Source organism: Camelus bactrianus, chromosome 15 (genome assembly GCF_048773025.1).
Source record: "Camelus bactrianus isolate YW-2024 breed Bactrian camel chromosome 15, ASM4877302v1, whole genome shotgun sequence".
Taxonomy (NCBI): Eukaryota; Metazoa; Chordata; class Mammalia; order Artiodactyla; family Camelidae; genus Camelus; species Camelus bactrianus.
The window spans coordinates 34756410-34777577 of NC_133553.1; the positions used below are offsets into that span (position 1 = coordinate 34756410).

The 21168-nt window shown below is 44.1% G+C and overlaps 2 protein-coding genes across 2 annotated transcripts in view; both read right to left on the reverse strand.

The window, feature by feature from the left end:
• Positions 1 to 14617, reverse strand: part of CAPN13 (calpain 13) — a 78997-nt gene extending 64380 nt beyond the window's left edge. Inside the window, exon 1 of the mRNA XM_074341516.1 lies at positions 14481 to 14617. The gene's annotated coding sequence lies outside the window, so the exon portion shown is untranslated. The remainder of the gene's footprint in view (positions 1 to 14480) is intronic.
• Positions 14570 to 21168, reverse strand: part of GALNT14 (polypeptide N-acetylgalactosaminyltransferase 14) — a 257205-nt gene continuing 250606 nt past the window's right edge. The window contains exon 16 of the transcript XR_012511842.1: positions 14570 to 14703. The gene's annotated coding sequence lies outside the window, so the exon portion shown is untranslated. The remainder of the gene's footprint in view (positions 14704 to 21168) is intronic.

Here is a 21168-nt window from a genome sequence, read left to right on the forward strand (position 1 = left end):
AGACACATCATAATCAAGCTGTTGAACGACCAAGATGAAGAAAAAGTCTTGAAAGAAGGTAGAGAAAAATAACAGATTACACAAAAGGGAACAATGGTGACAATGACTACAAATTTGTCATCAGAAGCCACAGAGGACAGGAAACAGTGGGGTATCTTTAAAGCACAGAAAGAAAGTAATGTCAACCTTGAATTCTACATCCAATAAAAATACATTTCAGGAATAAAAGTGAACTAAAGATGTCTCAGATGAACAAAAACTAAGAGAAATCATGAAATGCCATGCCTCAGCAGAAATGATAAAGGAAGTTCTTTCATTTGAAGGGCAATAATAACATGGATAATTGAATAAATATATAAGACTTAATTCCTCTTAAAGTCTTTAAGCCACGTATGTATGTTCAAAAAAATCAGAACATTGTTGGGAGAGGTTTCAAATGTATGCAGATATAATTCATATGACAACTATAACATAAGGAACAGTGGAAGAGGATTAAAGAGACCTACGTGGTTGCAAATTTTCTGTATTTTACAATGAAGTGGTACAACAGGATATGAAAGGTTAAGTATGTGTATTCTAATTCTTGACAAGCACTAACAAAATAAGAAGAGATATAGCCCAAAAGCTAATAGATAGGTTAAAATAGAATATTAACATACAGTCAAATAAGTAATAGAAGTCAATTAAAGTGGAATATAGGATAAACAAACAAAATAGACCTAAATCCAACCATATCAATAAGTAAACGTTAATTTAACTCCAATAAAAGGCTGAGATTGACAAAATAGATTAAAAAAGCAAGCCTCAACTATATGCTACCTATACAAGATACACTTTAAATACAAAGATACAAATAATTTGAAAACAAATGGGTGAAAAGAAATATGCAATACAAACAGCATGAGAAAGCTGGGAGGAATGTTAATAGATTGATCAGTTAGACTTATAACAGAGTTTTACTAGGGATAAAGTGGGGCATATAATATTGGTAAATATATCAGAAGGAAATAAAATCATAAATGTGTAGGCACCTAATAACTGAACCTGAAAATACCAAAACTTAACAGAATTAAAGGGAGAAAGGAACAATTCCACAATTATAGTAAGAGATTTCAGCATGCATTTTCTAGAAATAGACAAACTAGACAAAAAAAATTACTGAAAACGTAAAATACCTGAATAACACTATCACCTCAATATAACTGACACATATCCTACATCTATAAACTGCAGTATATGCATTCTTTTCATATGTATGAGACACATTCACCAAAAACAGACAATATGCTTGTCCATAAGAGTATATGTCCAAGATTGAACCACACAGACTATTCTCTAACCATAACAGAGTTAAAATTTGAAATCAATAACAACATTCAAGAAAATCCCAAATATCTAGAATTAAACACACTCTAAATAATTCATGAGTCAAGGATGATATCATAAGGTAAATAAGAAAACCCCAAACAAGTAAAAGGAAGTGAATAATAAAGAACAGAAATTAATAAAGGGGAAAAACAGTAGAGAAAATTATCAAAGCAAAAACTATTTCTTTGAAAAGATCAATGACATTGACAAACTCAGTCAAACTACTCAAGGACAGAAGAGTAAGAACACAAATCACCAATGTCATTACTGATAAAGGGGTTATCAACATACTCTATAAACATTACAGGGTTAAGAAGAGACTACCATGAATAAGCTAATGCCAACAAATTCAATAGTTATATGAAATGAATAAATGTCTTCAACAATAAAACTTACCAAAATTGACACAAGAAGAAACAGAAAATCTGAACAATCCCATAACTAATAAAGATATTAAATTTATTAAAAGCTTTCCAAAAAAGAAACCCCCAGATCCAGGTAGTTTCACTAGTAAATTCTATTGTAACATCAAGAGCAAAATAGCACTAATCTTACACAAACTTCTTCAGAAATTAGAGAAAGGAAACACTGCCGAACGTATTTTACCAGGTCAGTGTGACACTCACAACCAAGCTTTATAAAGGATCCACCCCCAAGAAAAAATAATCGTGAGTTAAAATCCCTCATAAGGAGAGATGGCAAAGATCCTTAACAAAATTATAGCAAATGAAATCCAATAATGTAAAAAAGAAAATAAAAAGGATAATACATCAATACTAAGTTGGATTTATTTCAAGAAGGATGTAAGGATGGTTTAACACTAAAAAAAAAAAAATCAGTGTAATTAACCATATTAAAAGGCTAAAAAGTAAATCAATAATTGAATTAGAATTATTTGACAAAATCCAGGATATATTTATGATAGAAACTTTCAGACGGGAGTTACCCAGAAAAAGTAGGTAACATCCTCAAACTGATGAAAGATATCTATGAAAAATCTACAGCTAAAAATCAGACTTAATGATGGAAGAGTATTTGCCTCCCTTATGATCATAACTGAGGAAAGGATGTCTGTTACCACCATTTCTACTTAACATTGTACGAGAGGCTCTTGCCAGTTCAGTAAGAAAATAAAAGGCAAAAAGACCAGAATGAAGAAACAAAAAAAGGTTCTTATTTGATATTTTGATCGTAGAAAATGCTGGGAAATCTATAAAGTAGCTACCAGAATTATTGACTGAATTTATAGCAAGGTCACAAGATACAAGTAGCAAACAATAGGAAAACAGTAGCATTTTATTAAAAATACTTGGGGGAAAAATATCTAAAGACATCCAAGCTCTCTACATCAAAAACTATAAAACATTGCTGAGAGAAATTTAAGAAGACCTAAATAAATGGAGTGATAGATCAGGTTCATTGATTAGAAGGCTCAGTATTGCCAAAATGGTAATTCTCTCCAAATCAATCTGTAGATTTAATACAATCCCACCTAAAATTCTAGCATGTTCTTCTTTTTAAAAATTGAAAGCTGATTCTAAAATTTTCATCTAAATGCAAAAGATCTAGAATAACCAGATAGTTTTTAAAAAAGATAAAGTTGGAAGACTTAGCCAACCTAATTTCAATACTTGTTATATAGCTAAAGTATTGGCGAAACGACAGACGAATAGATCAATGGAGCAGAGTAGAGAACCTAGAAGTAGACCAAAACATATATGGTCCATTAACTTTTTACAAAGTTTTAAGGCAATGCATTGAGGATAGAAATGTCTTTCAAAAATGTGATGCTGGATCAACAGGACATCCACATGGGAAAAAAAAAAAAAAACAGGGACCCTTTGTTCACACTATACACAAAAACCGAATCAAAATGATCACAAACCTAAAGATAACACTTAAAATTATAGCACTTTTAGAAGAAAACATAGGAGAGTATATTGTAATCTTGGGGTAGGTATATGTGTCTTTGATAAAACACAAAAATATGAGCCTTACAAGAAAAAAAATGGTTAAATTAAACTTCATCAAAAGTGTGAAAGACACCATTAACAAAAATGCAAACCATAGACCAGTAGAAAAAATTGGTAGCACATATATTATAGCAAGGGACTTGTATCCAGAATATATAAAGAACTCTTATAAATCAATAATAAGAGAAAGATAACCCATTAAAAAGGTCAAAAGATTTGAGCAGGTATTTTACCAAGAAACATATAAAAATTGGCAATAACCAACATGAAAAAATATTCCACATCTTAAGTCACCAGTAAAATGCAAATTAACACCACCATGAGATATCATTGCACTAAAATTAAAAATACTGACATGTGGATGAGGCGATGGAACAACTGGAACTTTCATACACTCCTGGTGCACATGTGAATGGTATGACCACCCAGTGCACGTGTGAATGGTATGAGTGGAATTTCTGGGTTGACAGTATGCATGTGATCAACTTCACTAAATATGTCACAGTATTTTCCAAGGTTGTACCAATTTATAATCTCACTGGCAATGTAAAAGAGTTCCCATTGCTCTATCTCCTAACACTTAGCACTGGCAGGACTCATTTACACCCATCTGGTGAGAATAAAATAGCCACTCCTTGCAGGCTTAGTTTGTGTCTCTCTAATTACTGGTAAGGTTGAGCATCTTTCAATATGTTTATTCTTTGTTTATATTCCCTCTTACATGAAATGCGTATTGGTATCTTATGCCCATTTGTCTATAAGTTATCTTTTTTTTATGGACTTGTAGGAATTCTTTGTTTACTCTGGATACTTATATTTTGTTGGTCATACATGTTGCAAACATCTTCTCCTAGTTGGTGGCAACCATCTAGTTGGTGGCTTATCTTTTTACTTCCTTTACAGTGTCTTTGGAGGAACACAGATATTCTTCATTTTATACAAATATATACATGCTATAAATCTTTGCTTAGAAGTTTAATTTTTATAAATTGAGCCAAATGTTAATTTTTATGGGAACTTAATATAAGAAATTTGGTGAGAGAATCTTCTCTTAAAAACAGGAACTTTATTTGTAATTGACACATTCATTCCCTCAAACCATTGATTAAACATTTTTATAGCTCTATAATAATATTTTTAAGGAGAACGATATTCATAGCAAAATTCTGAAATGGACTTGCAAAAGAAACACTTTGACTACTTAGGAAATGATGCATGTATTTCTAGAAGCAAATATAGCCTTACCAAAATCAGTTATTTAACTTTCCCTCTCTTTTTCTTTTTTCTCTATTCTAAAAATAGAGTTCCAATTTTAGAGGAACAGGAGAAAGCCATATATATATGTGTGTATATATATATATATATATACACACACACACACACACACATATATATATTGTCATAGGTGCTGATTTATATATTACATACTTTAAAAAAATCAAGATATATAATACATATTATATATAAATATATCTAATATCTTGATCAAATACTTTAAAAATAATACACATATATTATTACATATAATATGCATAATATACATATATAATATACATTATACATATATTGATTTTTAAAAGTATATGATAAAAATCACCCTTTATTCCTCATATATAAGATGGTGAAATCAGATTAGACTGCTGTAGTATTTTACAGAACGGAAGTACTGAATAGTATAGCACTGTAAAGTAAAATATAGTAAACACCATTTACAGTTTGAACCAGAGGTCATAGATTAATGATTCTGGATTATCTTGCAATCATTGCACTGTAATAGTCATAGAACTTTGTCCCTTGTCCTGTATAACATTTTAATTTTGGTCCTGGAAGAAGAGGTAGAAATGAAAATGAAGATACTTTTCAACTCTTTCCCACATTTTTAATGATAGAAAGAAAACAAGAAAAATTAACCAAGCAGATGGCAGAATCAAAATTCTAAAGGACCTCAAAACCAGGAAGATGGAATTCAACCAAGGAAGCTGTGAATGTCTTCACATTTAAAGTTAACCATGCAAGTAAATAGTGAGTGGGATCTGCCTTGGCTAAATTTTGTTTGGAAAATATTCTGTGCGGCTCACCTGACCTCCTGTTTTAAAGAGGCAGTGTGGTGACACATCCCACAGCAGCGTAAGAGGTTGCTTCAGACAGGATGTCTCCAGCCCTCTGTGCAGCGCTGCTCTTGACCCTACACTATGTTCAGCTCATTCCAAGAGGTACATCAACACCCTCAATAATATCCAAAGAAGGGTATTAGAGTAGCACAGGGCGGCTGGCCAGGGAGGGAACAGTCTTGCAAGATGGCTTCCTGACACGCAGTTGTATTCACCTAGGAAGGGTGATAACTTTTTCTAACTAGCACAAACATGCCATCAGCCAAGCACATAAGGAACCTACAGATTACTTCCTGGGACGTTGGAAATCTGGAAATGTTTATTTCCATTGGAAATGGAATGTTTATTTCCAGACAAATTGAAGGATTCACAGGGACTACTGGACCCAGTCCTATAGTTTATTTCTGACCCCTAGCCCTCTAGAATAACTCTGGTCTGAAAGAGCATGGATTTAACCACCTCTGGCCCCACAATTGGGCTTCCCCTTGCTGCTTCTCTGACTCCCAAGACTATGCATACATTTGGAAAACTGAGCTTGCCTTGTCCCTTAAAAGGAAAAGAAAAAAGAAAAGATGTCACATCACGAATGGTCGAATGGTGGTCAACAGCCTGTAGTAGCAGGTTGAAACTCTGGTTTGAATCCAGGTATGGCTTAGGGACTGAATGGCTTTGAACGCCCTTACTATCTCTGAGCATCCTTTTCTTACATACAAAGTGGGCTGGAGGTGGTGGTAATAAAACCAGCCTCTTAACCATTAGGTGGGTATTAAGTGAGGAGATTCTTATAAAGGGCATGGCATGGAGCATAATGAAAGTTACAGGGTAGGTCTTGTGACCACACTCTGTCAGGATCTCCCCAGATGCCCAGTGCCCTGGTGCGGTACCAGGCAGGGGTACCCGAGGCACTGGCCAGTTATTTCCTGGACTTCCCACAGTAGGTCTCTCCAGGTCCCCAGAGTTGTGTCCAGTATAGCGGCCACTAGCCACATGTAGCTTTTGACCACTTGAAATGTGGCAAATGAACTGAATTTTAAATTTTATGTTATTGTAATTAATTAACATTTAAATTTAAATACCACCCCCCACCATGGCTAGCAGATGTCTTGTTGGACCACACCGAAGGAAGGAGCTGCCAATGGCAAGATGGCATAAACACCCTTCAATGTAGATAGTCAGGCTGAGGTTGGACGATTATAAAAGGGGTGGTTTGCAGAAGAATCCTTGTTTTGGGCAGATCCTTACACTTTGACCTGCTGGGGTTCTCTCCACTCAATTGCTTTTCTTCCACATTGTATTTTTGCCACCAACATACCATACCCAGTCACTTTCTGCCAGTGATATGATGGGACAGACCTCCCAGTGACAGGTGCAGGGCTTGCCCTGGTGACCTGTCCTCCAGGATGAGCTTAGCACATCCCAGCAACAAAGGGGGATCCTGTTTGCATTTTGTTTTCAATCCGATAAGAAGGGAAGCAGCATTCAGTTGTTCCCCGGCCGGGAGTGATGCACACAGCTCTCTCCTGGCTGATGTTTTCCAGAACAATGGAAATAAATCTGATGTAATGTAGCAGAACACGACGAGGGACGGTTCTCCCCTTAACAAATACTCATTTGAAATGGTGCCCACACCCTGCCCAAGGAACGATCTATTTCCCACAACAGTGTTCCAGCAAAACCCATTACTAATTCCACAACTCAAATTAAAACTAACAGAGCTTGAAGGCTGGGGCTGATGCGCTCTCTGCTGACAAGGAGCAACGAAGGGTGGGGGAAGGGGCCCGGCGCGCTGGCGTGCTGGCGTGTGGATGTGTTTAATTACACTGTTTAACACATCGAGAATAATTTAGCCACCCGAGTGGGGAAAATAAGGCACTTAACTGCTCTGTGGCAGAAAAAAGCCCTGTGCAAACCACTCTCAGCTGCATGCCACCTCGAACACCTCAGGGCTTTGGGGGAGAGAGAAAGAGAAAGAGAGAGAGAAGGGGAAACCCACAGCAAAGAGGAGTGGGGGGGAGGGAGGGAGGGAGAAAGAGAAAAAGGGAAACTCGTGCATGTGCAAATCTACTGTAAGTTGGTACTGTAAGTTGGAAGGACATGCGACTGTTTCTCAAGGAGAGCTGGTAAGAGGTGGTGGAAAGGTGAAAATGAACATAAATTTTATGTTTTAAAATGGAATTTAACACCTAGACCAGTGTTGTCCCTGGGTCATTCCCCCACTTCAGTATCATCTCAGTGAGTTTCCTTGCCTTACTGGGCTAACAGTCATGAGTGGGGCTTGCGGCCTCAGAAAGTGGCCTCAGAGGAAGCCTACGAAGGGCTCTCTTTGCAAAAGGGGAAATTGAGCCTTAAGCTCAAACAAGAGGCATCTGGACAGCACTTGGAGTAGATGCCTGTGCAGCCCCCACCTTCAAGGCTGGTGATCTGGCCTGTAAGCAAAGCATGTCACTGTTCCCACCAAGGGGCATCTTTTTGTCTATTTCCTTAGGGCTGAGAGGGGTCTGAGATAATCTCCAATTCAAGGGCCACGGGAGAGGGGCCGATGAAAGAAGCCTGTCATGTGAGTTCAGATTTAGTGGGCGCCAAAGCATCCAGATCGGGGACCGATGCCAGAGAAGTGAGGGCTCAGAATAGAACTACCCGTCGCCTGCCAGTGACGCTGGGTTCAGCACTGGGGCCGACTGCCAAGGAGAGGAACAGCCTGGCACGAGAGAGGCAGGAAGCAGAAACCGCTCTCCAGGGCCCAGAGACAGCACCACCCCAGCCTCTTCTCTGGCTGGTGGCCTCGCCATGTGGATGGACCCAGCCCCTTGGAGCGCTCACCTCAGGGAGCTCCTCAGGGAGCTCAGAAACCTCAGCTGATGAGTCCCTCCCAGGGCGCCCTGTGGGTGACAGAGAGAGCTCCCGCCTGGCAGAAAGGAGTGCACCGCCCCAACAACTTGTGGGCTGTGGGCAAGCCACACTTCGCCTCTCACCTCAGTTTCCCCAAGTAGAACACAGAGAAGGCTGGGCTGAATTTTTTGTGCTTTTCAAATGTAACGGTCTACATTTCTGGAGCTGAGAATGCAGGTTCTTATGGACGCTAAATAATATTGTTGGGCAGGCAGTGAAACAGGAATCCACTGAAAAGAATATTCCTTTCAGGTAAGTTAGGGTCAGCACGTGCAAACACACAAAAATGAAACGTATTTGCACCATTCTCCTTCTCACCCCCAAATTTCTTTGATGTGTCATTCAATTACAAGAGAGGCCCAGAAAGTTCTGGAGCAGACTGTCGATGTATTCTGAGGACAAGGCAGAACATTCTTTCCAGGTTCCATAATTATATGTGTCCTAGAAACACCATGTAATGTTCGGTATGATCTTGGATTTCTGGGCATGGTTTTTTTTTTCCGTCTATGAAGAGAGGATATATTTCCCACTTAGCTAATTCAAACTCCCTCTTAAGCAAATTAGGGGGATTTAGGAAGTTGGGGCCTGTCATGTATCAAATTATAATCTGGTTTTAAGAGCTACTATTTCTGATCCAAACCCCGCAGGTGGCTCCAGACAAGCTCACTTCCCAAAGGCAGGAACCAGGGAGGGCTGATTCCCTCCTCTCTGCACCTTGAGTGAAGGGACTTTTACAGAATTTCTTTGGAAGGTGATACCACATTTAGATAGTCAATGTGTTCTTACGGGATTTCCTTCTGGCCTATGTTCTTAGGCTTTCAGTGAAGTGAAACAAAAGGAAAGAGAAAATGCAGGAGACAGAGAGGAAGAGAGGGAAGAGAGACCAAGAAAGAGGCAGCTCATCAGTGGAGATGGCGATGGCGAGGAAGAAAGCGGGAGGACGGGAGGGCCTAGACACAGAGAGGGACAAAGTCCACTAACGAAAGGCTTTCACGCGCAGACCCAGCAGACGGCAGTGTGGAAACTGCATCCAAACACCACTGTGCTTTCTCAGTCCTCAGAGGTGAGTACTCAAGGCACACCTGGAAGACAGATGTGCGATGGCCAAGACTCCCCAGTGCAGCTCTTTGAAGTCCCCTCCTGCAGTGACAGATTCAGGGCACTGCCTCTGGCCACACCCAGGGGAGAGAGAAGGACGGGCACCGGCAGTTGGACCTCTGGCCCCGTTACCTCGGGCAACCCGGTCTGTGCCCGGCCATCCCTGGGTGCCTCGGGCCTGCGGAGGCCTCAGGGTGAGTGGGCGGAGCCCTGGACTGGAGCCTGGTTCTGGCTTTGCCAGTGTCCACTCCCCGTCATGGTGTGGGGGTGCCAGGGGTGGGGACAGAGGGATAGTTGCACCAGCAGCCAAGCAGTCTCTCTTTAGGAGAGACTCCCTTTTGCAACCAGCTTGGGGACATAGGACGGCCATGTATCCTAAGAAGGCCCAGGCCAAGCTGCTTCCTCTGAGACTTTTCTGAAAGCAAGCTTCCACCCAAATGGCTGGGGTCGTGCTTGTGGGGTCAGGGCCAGAGCCAGCGGGAGGGGAAAAGTCTCTTGAAAACAAGAGGTTTCTGAATTAAATATGTCTGAGATCATCATGGAAGACAGAACTTAGAACAGCTCTGTGTGTGTGAGCCTGTGTGTAAACGTGTGTGTAAGGGGGTGAGTGAAAAGCAGGTTGAGGGGGGATTTTAAGCCTCTCAGGGTTCTCATGCTCCTTCCTTCATTCTTTCTCACCCCGACTTCTAAAAAATTCCAAGAAGGCCAGAGCATGTGAAGGTGAGGGCTGGGGTAAGAAGGAGAGACAGTCGGAAGAGAGAGGAACAGAATGGTCTAGGAGCCTGCTTGGGCTGGGGGTGGCTGGGGGGTCTAAGGGAAGGGGATAGGAAGGACAGGCCAGGTGGAGGGGGGGGGGTCTGACATCCATCCCTGAGCCTGAGACAGGATGGAGACGCTGCCACAGGAAACATCTGCCTCCATCCCGCTGCCTCGGCTACATCCTGGAACAGGTGAGGTGGGCAGGGAGTCACAGACGAGTCCCGTGCCTACCCGGAGAAAGTTACCCAGGTGAAGGAAGACAGGGTTCTCAGACAGCGTCAGGACAGCTTCCGAGTTGAAGGAATGTGCCTCCGTCCTAGGAGCAAGCCCATCCTGAATGCCTCTGCCCTGAGATTCTCCCCCAGCAATGCTGTCTGCAAGTGTCTTCACTTGGGTACCTGAAAGGAAGCTGGAGATTTCAGAGATGAGCTTTATCATGTAGCTCAGCTGGTTGGCAGCCACTGCTGGCTGAGGATTAGACTTGGGAGAAGACAAGAATGTTTGGCTAAGAGAAGCAGGGAAACGTTCCTGTGAGCTCTGCTCCCTCAGGCGCTTGAGAACCAATTGGCTGTGCCTCCTGATGGCAGGCATGTGGTCAGTTCTGATGGAGATACGCCCCTAGCTTCTCTAGTTCCCAGGCTGTGAAGGGGTCTGGCTCGGTTCTCTGAGCTGCATGGGCATTCCCGGTCAGGCCAGACCCACGGCATAGCAGGGCTGACCCAGCCAGTGATCAGAGGGCAGAGAACTGCCCAACGGACCACCCTTTCAGAGAGAAATCAAACAAAGGTTTTGGCTACTTTCAGTTTTAAAGGTCCCTCGTGGCGGATCTGGCAGAGTCAGCATGTTAACCCCGGAGCCACAGCTCTCTGCCAGCCGGGGGACTCGGAGGCAGCTCACGGCCCGGGTCATCACCCTCAGTACTCAATACTTCTCTCATCTTAGTACAACTCTACCAGAGGGAGTGCCATGGGGCAAGACTTCACTTCCATACCCCTACACCATCTCTTAAAAATTTGCATTCGTGTATTAGCTAAATAGATCATCTCTGAGGCAACTCAGGAGCTGGGTGAGATGACCTTCAGCTGCATTTCAACATGAGCATCACAGATTACGAGGGATTGAAAGCCCCTTAGAGATCACTTTGTTCACCTATGTTAATAATTAAGATGAGGAAATTATGTTTGGCTGAGCTTTTCTGGTTGTTTATTGGAGAACCAGCTTTGCAGACTACTGAGTGTGCATGGCCTCACATTATATTGCAGGAGTTTTTATTCAAAAAGGTTTGTGTGAAGCAAGAAGTCATGCATAGTTGAGAAGGGCTTCCTGAGATTTCAGGGACTGAGACAGAAGAGAGATTGAAGCCAGGTTCTCCAGGGTCCAGAGCAGTGCTCCTAACTGGTGTTGAATATGTGAAGAGCTGATGCGCTTGGTTCAACCAATGTCTTTGTTTTGGCAGAGGCTTTACACATATATCTGAATCACGACCCTCCAAAGAGGGGGAGGTAGGAGGCAACATTCACCCAAGTGTTTGATCAAGGAGTTCCCAGCAACAGCTCCCAGAATTAGTGTTCCACGTATCATGTTTGTCCAAGAGACAGAGTCCACAAGGGTGGCAGAAAAATCAATATTCTCCTCTTGATTCTGCTCTGGTTTTTTGCATGGCTGTGGGCTTTCTTGCTGTCTGTCTATCAGTGGAAAGCTCTGCTTTACAAAGGTTTGAGAGGGCGAAGGATGTTCTCAGTCTGACCACTTACAAACACCGAGGAGAGCTGGGGTGGACCAGTCTACCTGAGGACTCCTTCATGGTTGTCTCATGGGAGAAAGAGGTGGGCTCCATTAGATCAGGAAACACTAGTGCCTTGCAGTGTCCAGCAGATGTTAACAGTGATCATTTGATCTGTTTTGAACTAATCTTATGCACTGTCTCAGGTCTTTTTGGTCTCACCTGTCACTGGGACTCTTAGTCCTCTTTTGGGGCTGACCCCAGGCAAAGAAGTGGCTCTTCTGACCACTTCTGGACTCAGATGAGGTGCCAAGACTCAAGGAAGAGGATCTCGATTTCCTCAGTGCTGCCAAAGGGGCCAGATGGCACCAGCCAGAGGTTCAGAAGCGTTAACTGCCCATGGGGCAAAGTTTGAGCCATGAGAGAGAGGAGACAGAAGGGAGTGACATGTGCATTTCCTCTCCAACCTCTCTTGTGTGGACTGTTTCAAGACTCAGTGTTTCTCCAAAGCTAGTCCACAGATGCCCTGCTTTAGCCAAGTAGCTGGCTCTGTCTCTTTGTGAAGAGAGGTGGGTGACACGTCACCTTGTACTTCTTCCCATCCTCCTCTCCTCATTTCCGTTTCCCTCACTCTCACTGCCCTGGTACTGCACCTCCCTGGGAGGCAGTAGCACTTAAGCTTTGCCTCAAGCTTTGTTTTGCAGAGAACCCAGGCTCCAACAATATCAACAGTAATCACTAAAATGTTTTGAGCACTTACCATGTGCCAGGCACTCCTAAGGACTTTACGCATATCATCTCATTTAATTCCTTTCCATAATTGTATGAGGCAGATGCTGCTGTTACTCCACTTTAGTGAGGAGGAAACTGGGATCCAAAGGGCTTATGTAACGTGCCCAAATGACAGTATCAGAGAGCACATCGGGTAGGGTCAAGCACAGCGCTGGACACAGAGTGAGCCCTCAGGGTCAGTAGATGGGTCATTAACTTGTATATTTCTCACCAGCACCTTTTCTTCTAAGGCAATCTTTCCAGTGATTCACTCCCTGAATACTACCAACAAAGAACTCAAAGAGGAAATCAGAAAATACCTCGAGACAAATGAAAATGGAAACACAATACTCCAAAATCTATGAGATGCAGCAAAAGCAGTTCTGAGCAGGATGTTCATGGCAGTGCAGGCCTCCCTCAAGAAACAAGAACATCTCAAATAGACAACTTAACCTACTGCCTAAAAGAATCAGAAAAAGGAGAGCAAACAAAGGCCAAAGTCAGCAGGAGGAACTGATAAAGGTCAGGGAGGAAATAAATAGATAAAAAAGATAAATGAAACCAAGAGGTGTTTTTTTTTGTTTTTTTTTTTGAAAAGATGAACAAAACTGATAAATCTTTAGCCAGGCTCACTGAGAAGAACTCACCGAGAAGAAGAGAGGGCCCAAATGAACAAAATAAGAACATGAAAGAGGAGAACAACTGACACCACAGGGCCCCAGGACCAATATAACTCTTAAGTCTGCATTTGCATCTGGTGTGAGCTTAGCAGCAAGGCGTTCCCCAGGTACCTTTCTTGTCCCACCTACAAACCGGGGCTAATCACACCACATGTATAATTCTTGTCTATTACACAACTGATAGATCATTATTTCTCATCACCCAATAGGCTAATTATTGAGTTCTCCTGTGGCTATCACCCACAAAAACAGCAGCTATCACCCACGAAAACAAAGTTTAGGTCCCGTTGGGCACAGGTGGGCCAATTTGAGAGGCTATGCTGACGGAAGACCAGGAAATACCAGCTGGGAGCCAGCAGAGTTCCCAGGACAAACGGCAGTTGGGAAGTCATAACCCGACTGTAACTGCACAGGGAAAACATCTGCCCTCATTCTAATCTGGTAACCTGGCTTCAAGCACAACAGCCAGGGCTCTGTCTCCCTGAGAACAGAATCACATCACAACAATTACACAACTTCTGCAGCCACAGAGGCACCTGCACTGACTGGCAAGCAACTCTAGGAGCATGGGAACCATTTGAGTCTCTGAAGCAGTGTTGAGTGCTCTTTCATGATTAACACAGACTTTCCAACTTGGTATAATTATTAATCTAGGTCATTAGAAAACGAAAGGCAAGCCCAGGGCCCCATTCCTCCCTTCAGCAAATATTAAACCCCGACTTTGTGTCAGAAACTATACAGTGGTGAACAAAGACAAGGTTTCTGCCATCAGGGTACCCTTATGACGATGTAGCCCTCAAGGCTGTGACTGAATGAGCAGAAAGCAAAGGTGACTCAGTGATTAAGAGATCCTCTCACTGTATGAAACGTGTAAAGTTTAGATCGTCTTCTCTTAGGGAGTCGACTCACCCTTTGTCCTAGTTTTTCTTAAAGCTTACCCTTAGGCCTTTTGCATCAGAAATACCCAATGTTCAGAGCTACTGAGAACATAGTGGGTGGAGACTCAGAATGTACATAATGAAGATGCTCACTAGGGAAATTCTATGCTCACTAAAGTTTGGAGCACCGTCTTGGTCCAAAGCCCTGGGAGGTCACGACTCACACCTACCTGTTTGGGTGGGTCCCCCAGGCTTGGCAGCAGCTTTGTGAGATGGAGGGAGGCGCAGGAGACTGGTGGTGGAGGACAGTGGCAGTCCCTCTGGAGAAAGGGCAGGGTGATAGCCCTGGCAGGGGTGCTGTCTCCTGGCTTCTTCCCTTAGGCTCTTCCTTATATGGGCACAGCAAGTACTGCCTCACCTTAGTTAAACAATGACTCGGCACCTCGGTGCCTCCTGAAGAGAGAGAAGATATTGGATTTAACTGCAAATCTTCCCCAAAGATGCTCCACCCCGAGCCTATCTCCACCTGATCCTACCTGACTTCCTGATTTCTTGGCTGCCTGAGTTGTGGTCCTCCACTGTTTCTAGACAACTCCATTTCTTTGTTACTTCAGGGAGTTTTATTTCAGAGGAAGTGCTGAGGGAAGCGGGGAATCGCCCTTCCTTCCTGCCTCGTTCTCATGGGGGAATGTACCCTCGCCATGTGAAGCTCGTAGATCATCGTAGACGCTCCCAGTAAATCACATCACGTGGGCTCTGTGCAGAAAGAGCATCTTCTCTCCACAAATAAAATGGCAGACCCCATTCACCCCTGGGCGTGGTGAGACCCGGGGAAGGTCTCCGCACCATCCCAGCTTAATGGGTTATGGAGAAAGAGATGAGGCAGATAAAGCAGATGCTTCCCGACTCCATAACCCTGAGAGCCCTGGCTCCCCTGTGTCGTGGGCGAGGATGATGAAATAGGAGAAGCAAGAAAAAAATGTGGAAATCACCGGGAACTGATGGGCTGGATCCATCAACACCTGTGATGGCTGGGGAGAGATGGGGTCTCGGACATAGAAGGATGCATCAGAGCACTTGTGAAGTGCGGCTCAGACCACGCCCCAGGAGGCAGCATGGTGGGTGGGAGGGGTCCCTCCATGACTGGAAGTGGGTTTTGATCCCAGTTCTACAGTTTCTGGCTGGCATGGGCAAGTCCCTTCCCCTCTGAGTCTCAGTTGACTATTCTGTGAAGTGAGGATTATGATTCTTACCTCGTCTCCCTGATATTTTTATTCACTGGGATGCCAGCACCCCAGGGGACACAATCTGTTAGAACTTTCACCATGAATACAGTAAACAATAAACACATTGTTGTACAAATATAATTAATCAATGGACAGACATGTTTGTGGTGCATGCCTCAAAATACCAGATCCTGGAGACAATGCTTCCTCCTGCCCTCTCTTCTTTTCACTTTCTTCTGTCCACCCTTCTATTCCATCTCTCCTGCCTTGATCTTCCTTTACAAATTATCTCATGGTGGCCACCTGTTCCAGGCACTGTGCTGGGCCCAAGAGACAACATCAACACCAGGGGACTCAGTGAGCCCTAGTTGCTTAGAATCTAGAGAGAGACACACAGGAAACCAGGACCTACAAAATCAGCTGAATCATTTCACTTGTGATCAGTGCTGTGGAGGGAAACCTCATCTTGACTGAGGAGTCACGAGAGGCTCCACTAAGGAATGATGGATGGTGGGGAGCCCGCCAAGAGGAGGGTACTGAGGTGGTCCAGGCAGGAATGAGTACATATCCCAAGTGGACAGCTTGATGGATTTGCATAAAGTGAAACCCAAGTCACCAGCACCCAGATTAGGAGGCAACATTACCAGTGCCCCAAAGCCCCCTTGGTAACCCCCCTTCCCATCACTGTCCTCCAGGAGAGCCCCAAGGTAACCTGACCCCGGTCCTGTGCAATCTGATAAGCTCCATCCTCTTCCTCGTTCATAAGAAAACAAATTCAGTGTTGATTTAGGGAATTAAATCAAAAGTCCTTGCAAAATATGACAAAGGGGACTATTGTGGTAGAGCAAACAAGTATCCAGAGTATTTGCCATGTAATCAAATGGACCATCTAACAGATTTCACGTACTTTCACATTCATCTGTGTGTGTGTGTGGCGGGGGAAGTCAAGTCAACAAAGTGAGATGGTTTTTCTTAGTGCCAAGAAGTGTGATGTGTAGGCTCACCCAGCTTGAGTGCTGGGCTGTGGACTGTGTTCTGGACAGATTAGGAACTGCCTGAGTCACACTCTTAGACTCAGAGCAACAGGTAACAAATCTAACACTATCCGCAAGAGAAGCACTAATAAACACTCAAGTTTTCAAACCCAAGTGTCCCGCTCTACCACGTACTTATTGTAAAATTTTGGACAAGCTACTTAACACCAAGCCTGTTTCCTTAACTCCAAAATGGTGATAATAATAGAATCTGACTCATGGGCCATCTTGAGAATTAAAAAAAAAAAGCAAAGGCAGGTGAATTGCTTACTACTAAGTCTGATTCACAGTAACTCTGCAACAAAGAGTGGCTGTTATTTAGTAAAGCCAGACGTGGTACCTGGCTGGTGGGAGTTCAGGAGAACCAGGTTAGGAGAGAGACAGGGACTTCTCAGGTGGAAACTATGGACTCTTATGGGAAGGATAAAGGTGATGCCCCAGGCCAGGGAAGCAGAGCTTGACAATGATGAAGAGAACATCTGGAAAGGGAAATGAAACTCATCTTCCTTCATTTCTTAAAGTTCTGTTTCAATAACAAGTAAGTCTACATACTGCAGTATTGCTTGAAGAAAGCAACAGAGACTAACATGATGTATGTTTCTGGTGTTGTCATATGCTGCCAACCCAAGAAAGACAGAGGCATTTGTCCAAGGAGAAATGAGCTTTGCTACCTATGTGGAAACCTCTGTAATGGGTGGGCTGAAGGGAGATGGACCCCTTCGCGGCCTTCTGGTGTGATGGCCGTGGTGGAGCAACACTGGGGAAGCCCAAGTCCTGCTTGTGCTGAGGGAGCAGGAAGCCAGCACCCTGACAGATGTGTGTCCGTGCCAGGGCAGGGTCACTGGGGGCTGCTCTGTCCCTTCCAATGTTCTGGCATCCATCAGGGTAAGCTCCATCAGTGGGCACCCATGTCCATGAAAGCACAGTCCGAGGGTGGTCACTGTCATTGCAGCCTGAGGAAGTTGCATGAACCAGAACTGTCTTGACACTACAAACGGGTGAGGCGAAAGGATAGAAGACTGTTACTGCTTGCTTCCCCAGTACAGACACACTCAGAAATTGGAGGCAAGGAGGAGTAGGTCAGTCAATGCGTGTGAGTGGGCTAGGGAGGATCAGGGTAAGCTTACCCCTACTTTCATTTTTGAGCTATCCCAGGGGCCTGTAGAAAACCCTTCCTTCTTCCTGAAAGGTGAAAAACGGGGTGGAGTAGGGACAGGTACAGATAAGAGGGGTTCCAAGTTGGTGCAGAATGGCTTGAAGAGAGAGAGGAAAGGCATTTGGTAACCGGGTGGGGAAATGATGCTCTTGCCCAGAAAAATCAGTGACTGACCTTGTCAGTGAGCAGACCTTGGGGAGGAAGAGGCAGGGTGCCCAGGCCAAAGATCGACAAGCAGGTTCCTACAGGGACTAGGAAGACACTGAACCTGGTGGTAGGACCAACCCAAATTCACATGGGGCTGCAGCAGGACTGCTTGGTTTGAGTCATTTGTCTGAAAAGAGCCCGAGCCCAGTCAAGCCAGCGCAGCTTCTGCCCATGGGTTTCTGGGCTTCCCCATCTGTCCCCCAACGTAATGAACAAGAAAATTCACTAAAAAGGACGTCTATGCTCATCTGATGGGATGGAAAGAAAGGGATGTCCTGAAGAGACTGTCTCCATCTAAGCCAGTCTTGGGGTGACCAAAGGAGCTACAACAGAGCAGATAAATGAATCCCCAGAAAAAAAAAAAAAAAGGACAGCAGGTGGGGGCCTTAGAGAAAAAAGAAAGGGGAAACCCTGGGTCTGAATCAGCAGAAAATTTGCATGGTGCTCTTTATGGGGCTGCTAACTGCCCACTGACACACTGTCTAGGAAGATAATCAAAGTAATTTCATTAATATGAATGCTGGCATCCTCATAAAGTAACTGAATGAGGAAGTTAAAACTGCCGAGTACTGTGTCTGAGGAATACACAGAGGCCGCGTGAAGATCAGACTTCAGTCAGGCTCAGAGATGCCAGTTATGACCCCAAAAAGCATCCTCCTTGATAGAGATGCTACGGGGGAGGTGTGTATAAGCCTATTAATATCTATTTTTATCCACCTTCGAGCCATACTTACATCATTAGACAATGGGCCAAGCAGGAAGATAAGTATCGTGTGCTCGGGGGCAAATTCTGCATCTGAACAATCAAGCCTGATTCATTTCTTGTTCACTCATCATGGTAACCTTTTATTATGCAAAACTGTCGATTGAATGGCACAATACAAAAAAAGAAAAAATATTTGGGGCAATTCACCAGCCATGTTTACCAGAGCTGCTAAAAGGGAAAAAAAGAAAACAAAACAAAAAAACTAACTAGAAAGAATTTGCTGAAGAGGATTCTCAGGCTCTGCTCAGATCCTCCTTGGTGAGCTGATCTGGTCATCGGGGAACTGAACTCCTACTCCAGTGTGCCAGGAGCAGGTGAGCATGCCTTTGCTGCAAAGAAAGCAAAGCTTTCCTATCAGCTAACTGGTATAAAGAACAAGTTCCCTGGAAACGAGCTCTCAGTAGCAGTTGTCAAACTTAAATACACAAGATTCATTGAGAGGGGACGCTGGGGGTGTGTTAAAAAATGTGGATTTCCAGGCCTCACCCCATAGATTTCTGTTTAGTAGGTCTCTGGGGTGGGGCCAGAGAATCTACAGGTTTGACAGGCATCTCAGGGGAGCATGCATTGAGAGTGAATCCCTGCAGTAGCCCTGGTTGAGGTTGGTCCGCTACTTAGAAAAGGCATCCTCCTCATCATATGCACACATGGGCCCTGCTGGCACACTGGTGCTGTCAGAGGGGTCTCCCAGCCTTCACAGAGACCCCTCTGCCAGCTCAGCCCTGGGCCCAGCGAATGATGTTCAGTGGTAAGTCAGTGCCCGTCCAGCAGAGGGCAGAGTAAACGTGTCTGACAGCCAAATGATTTGCCATCCTGCCTGTGCATTAGAATCACCTGGGAAGATTTAAAAACCACTCTTGGGCCCTACCCCTGACCAGTCAAGTCAGAATCTCAGGGTTGAGTGAGGGTGCCCCTGGTAATAATGTATTTGAAAAGATCCTTGTGTGATTCTAGTGTTCAGCCACGATTGAGAGGCATGGGTTTAGTCTCTTTCTCACTTCCTGGGTCCTTTTCTACTGTCTCTCTTATGAGTGGGGATACTTCCAATAGTTCAGTGCTTGGACCACACCTCTCACTATCTAAAGGCCCCTGTTCTGCCACCCTATCCAGGCCTGCTCTTTCTCAGAGAGCACTGTGCCTCCCCTATACACACTCCTCTTTTCCCTCAGGGCGGTGCTAGGGAAGCACCCAGTCTTCAGGAGTCCTAGAGGGAAGGTGTGCATTTCTGTACCCCCTTCCTTCATAGTGTGTCAATGATTCACGGTCTAATGGTCTTAGAGCAAGTTCCAGAGAAACAGACTGAGAAGGAGATTTATGTGTATAGGGTTTACTGGGGAGTGTTGCTGGGATCAGTGCTTGTAGGGGAATGAAGGAAGAAGTCCAGGATAGAGAGGGGTTATGGACAGAAGTAAATGGGTGCAGGCCATTGCAACAAAGGTCTCAGCTAACCCCATGGGCAGGCCTAGACTCTGGCCCTTCAGAATTATCCCACTTTGAAGCAAGGGGCAAGCTGCCTTTGGGGAGAGGGCATGACCTCAGATGAGGTTGATTCTCTTCAGTTAAGGGTGACTCAGGGAAATGCCTGGAGAGGGACTCAATTGAGAGTCTTCAGTTGTCAACTTGCCCAGCAGGAAGGGAATGACATTTAGGTCTCAGTCCTGAATGAGCATCTCATCATCCATTACACCAACTTTAAAGTGGGGCTGATGAATGAGTACCTTGTGGAGTCTCTGAGGATTAAATGCAGTGGGCAAGCAAGTATCTGCAGCGATGGAGTATGCATGAGCTGAGCCTTGCCCACCTGGGCTCTCTCTCTACCTTCTCTGACCCCTCAGGACACTCAGGGCACTCTGACCCCTCAGCGGTAATGTCTCTGGGTGCTGCCCCGTATTTGGCCCTGGACTTTGTTGATTCTCAGATTCCTCCTTTTCTCACTGGAGTACCAAGAAGTGCCTTGACCAATTTTCCTTTCACTGGTGACCTGGCAAGAGGGGGATTACAATTTGGGGAGAGTGTGATAATGCTAAATAAGACACCTCCTCGATCCTCTTGGGCCTGAAGAAACCCCAAAGTCAATGTGGAGAACAACCACCCGTGGAGCCAAAGAATTGACTCAAACTGGATTTCTGCTTCATCAATGGGGTTACCACTCGCCCAAATGATATTTGTTATGAGGCTGATTAAACCAGCCTTAGCAAAATTCTGTGAGACTATCAAATGAAAAAAAAAAAAAGTGGGGCTCAAAATAATATACTCAATATGATTTCAACCATGCTAGACAATGGTTCAGGAAAGTTCTGGAAGTAAAAATCACAAGCTGGCACAGTAACTGCCTCTGAATGGTAAGACTGTGGTTGATTGTTTTCATGCCTTCGTTACATGTTTCTACAGTTTTAAGTTTTTCCACAGTGAGCAAGGGTTGGGGAAAGAAAAGGAAAAAAAGTGGAAAATGCACTCCTCCCACGGGGAATACACATGCCAGTGTTTCCCACTGGCTTCTCCCACGGGTGATGGGCCTGCAGGGGGCAT